The 3,901-nt window shown below is 41.1% G+C and overlaps 1 protein-coding gene across 1 annotated transcript in view; it reads right to left on the reverse strand.

The window, feature by feature from the left end:
- Nucleotides 1–2,977: 2,977 nt before the first annotated feature.
- LOC109907658 (lysosomal thioesterase PPT2-A) overlaps nucleotides 2,978–3,901 on the reverse strand; it is a 9,648-nt gene continuing 8,724 nt past the window's right edge. Inside the window, exon 8 of the mRNA XM_020505755.2 lies at nucleotides 2,978–3,901. This exon is cut by the window's right edge and continues 286 nt beyond it. The gene's annotated coding sequence lies outside the window, so the exon portion shown is untranslated.

Raw genomic sequence — 3,901 nt, forward strand, 5'->3', positions numbered from 1 at the left:
CAAATTCACATTCTTTAGCGTAGATAATAATTTGTCCCTGTTTTAATGAGTGTTTGCGATTAGCTCCGAGTGGTCAAAAACCTCTTCAAATTGAAGTATGTTTTATAGCAATATTCACAAAATATCTTACAGGTAGGCCCTCTCACTCTTTCTCATCATGTCTCAAGCTGACAGGCTCCCAGAGGCAGGGCCATAAAAGGCCCCAGCTCACTCAACTGCCACTCTGTTCTCACACAGCCATCAGCCCAGAACATCCTGAAGAGAGCACACCTCAAAGATAATCTGTGAATAATTTCTTCCTCATTGAAGGTGAGTTGAATATTCAATGTTATGTTTGTACCAGTCAAAAGTTTGGACACACCTACTCATTCAAGGGTTGTTCTTTATTTGTACCATTTTCTACAGCAGTGGGATGCAGGATGGTATACTGCTGTCTAATGAGAAATATAATATAATAAATAAATGTTTGCATTACCAAAGATATGAAAACTGGCTCCAAAATTGTATTTAGGTATATAACACTTTAATATGGCCAGGAAGGTAACTCTACTTGAACTGCACTGTTGGTTAAGGGCTTGTATAAGTAAGCATTTCACGGTAAAGTCTACACTTGTTGAATTTGGCTCATGTGAGAAATAAAGTTGGATTTGATTTGAAGGTCGTTGAGAATAACAATAGATCACAGCTATTGTGGGTAGTTTAAGGATAAAGATGGTGAAGGTTCAGGAATGTAAAAGATTTGTTCACAGTGGGGAGTTTTTCAAAGAGGGGGATTAGAACCCTAAAATAATAGTGGTAAGAAAGATCATAAAGCTACGTTGAGATTCAGGTTTAGGGGGGGGTAATAACTTTTTGGAAACCACTATGTAGATTATAAACATGCTAGAGGTGTCACTACAGACCCTGGCTCGATTCCAGGCTGTATCACACAATTGGCCCAGCGTCGTCTGGGTTTTGCCGTCATTGTAAATAAGAATTTGTTCTTCACTGACTTGCCTAGTTAAATAAAGGTTATATAAAAATAAATGAGAAATAAGGAAGAGAAATTATAGATAAAACATATTGGTGATCATCGGCCATTGGACATAAACATTACACAAGTTGGAAATTGCAAATTCAACAATGAGTGGTTTGGAAGGAATCAGTGACAGTGGCTAACTCTACAAGCTTTGCAAAGCAATCACTCGCCTGCTATTCAGTGGAGTGGCTGTGTGGTCCCAAATCTGTGATTAAGGGGCTCGTTTCCAAGTTTAAAATGATAAACATTCAACATTGGCCATGCTGTCAATGAAGCATGATTTGTGCCACTCTCAAAGCAACTGTTAACTCAGAACTGTGAAAACTTGACTTCAGTGAGTTCAAGACAACTGGGAAGTCGGGAATGAACGAGCTCCGACTGGAAATTGGAAATCCGGGCCTCTTTCTAGAGCGAGGATCTCTGAGACAAGCCACCCGGACAGCTGATGAATCTGTGGGTTTGCACAACCAAAGAATTTCTGCAAACTGTCAGAAACCGTCTCAGGGAAGCTCATCTGCGCGCTCGTAGTCCTCACCAGGTTCTTGACCTGACTGCAATTCAGCGACATAACCGACTTCAGTGGGCAAATGTTCAACGTCGAACTGTACCAGGCAGATGACAGACAGCGTGTATGGCGTTGTGTGGGTGAGCGGTTTGCTGCTGTCAACGTTGTGAACGGAGTGCCCCATGGTGGGGTTATGATATGGGCAGGCATAAGCAACGGACAACGAACACAATTGCATGTTATCAATGGCAATTTGAACACATAATGACATAATGTGAAGAGACATAATGTGACATAATGTCATAATGTGAAGAGATCCCGAGACCCATTGTCGTGCCATTCTTCCATCACCTCATGTTTGATCATGAAAAAGCACAGCCCCATGTTGCAAGGATCTGTACACAATTCCTGGAAGTGGAAAATGTCCTAGTTCTTCCATGGCCTTCAGCGGATTTGTATATTTTTACCCCTTTTTCTCCGGTATCCAATTGGTAGTTAAAGTCTTGTCTCATCGCTGCAACTACCGTACGGACTTGGGAGAGGTGAAGGTCGAGAGACATGCGTCCTCCGAAACACGACCCAACCAAACCGCACTGCTTCTTGACACAATGCCAAGCCAGCCGCACCAATGTGTTGGAGGACACACCGTACACCTGCCGCATGTGTCAGCGGGCCACCACAGGAGTCGCTAGAGCGCAAAGGGACAAGGACATCCCTGCCAGCCAAACCCTCCCCTAACCCGGACGACGCTGTGAAGGCCTGGACTCGAACCAGGATCTCTAGTGACACAGCCAGCAACTGCGATGCAGCGCCTTGCGGCACTCGGGGAGCCTTAAGTGTATTTAGATAAAACTTTTTTTGTTTGGCTAAACCGTTTGCAATCCCTTTAGAGTTGCTTGCTGGCTAGCTACAGTGGTTAGCTGGCTAGTTAGCTACAGTAGGTAGCTAGCTACTGCCATCAGTCATTATATTTGACCTATTATACCATTTGTAGAATACATAGTGGCATTTGAATATAGCTTGAGAAAAGGGAATCCGAACACAATGTGGACACGGTAGACATATTTACAGCCGAAGGAGCATTAAAACCCTTGTAATTTTGTCTTATGTTGCACCTACCCCACATTTTCCAGGAATAGCCTTATGTTACTAAATGTATTTCGATTATTTTCAGATTTTGTTATCAACAAATGCAGATGAAAGTACAGTAAATGTAAAATGCACATAAATTCAAGCGTAACATTTGGATTCAGTCTTGTGAACTGTTGTGTCCTCACCTTTGTTCTAATCATTTCCCCATTACCTTCAAACTGTTCCCTTTCAATTTGCTACTATGGTTATGCATTTAACATTTATTCTGTAAGAAACATTTCAATTTACCCCTATAGGCCAATTCCCACAAGTGTTAAACATTAACAGATAAATGCAATGTAAAGAACTCAGAGAACACAGAAAAGTATCCCTTTTAGTAATCTATTGATTTATGCAACGTCAATTTTAAAACTTCCTTTAGAAGCAGAACATAAACCAGGAAGTGTGTGACAATATTAAAATACATACACTTAATACTGCAATGTCAACGATAAAAATATAACAATCTGAGTCTCATTTTAAGTTCACATCAAATGACATTTAAGCAGATAACATTTTCAAATCTTTGTGCAATGCTTTGCCATCTTAATTCACATTGTAACTTAGTAATTTCACTATCGTCTCACAGGCAATCCCCTGTGTCATACAATAAAAACACCTATAACAAAACAGTCAAGTTAAAAATAAATCATTCCTTTGACAAAAACAGACATAGGTTTGATCAAAAGCCTGAGATACCTAATTGCAACGAGAGGTATGTCACGTACATTATGCTCAAGTGGACAGGTAAATTACCTCATGGGCACTGGCACTCTACTCCCCTTCCATCCATCCCTAAACCCTCCTTCCGTTCTCATATTCTTATTTTTTTTGTCTCCAGTAGCTCTTCCCTTTTTTCTATCCTCTCCCCCCTTTTAGCACAATCACTAGAGGCAGTGTGCCATAGCACTTCAGTTTGTAAACACACAATGGAACGCAGACACATGGGTAACACAAAACTAATGGCATGATTTCTACTGCAGCGGTCTGCCGGGTGGCTTAGCAATGACCAACAGTTTACTTTACAGGTTAGAAAGACATTTGTTACCAGCTAAAAACCAATGGTAAAAGTCACTTAAGCAATGAGATGAACTGAGCAGTGGGTCTGCAAATGTACCGGATGTCACTCAGTCAGGCACTGTTGTGTGATACCTCAAAGTATGTGTGGGTAAAACACACACGGACACACGAGGGTAATGTTTTGATTCATTCTCACAGAAATGTAAGAACATAAGATGTAGTTCACA

The sequence above is a fragment of the Oncorhynchus kisutch genome, linkage group LG17 (assembly GCF_002021735.2).
Source record: "Oncorhynchus kisutch isolate 150728-3 linkage group LG17, Okis_V2, whole genome shotgun sequence".
Classification (NCBI taxonomy): Eukaryota; Metazoa; Chordata; class Actinopteri; order Salmoniformes; family Salmonidae; genus Oncorhynchus; species Oncorhynchus kisutch.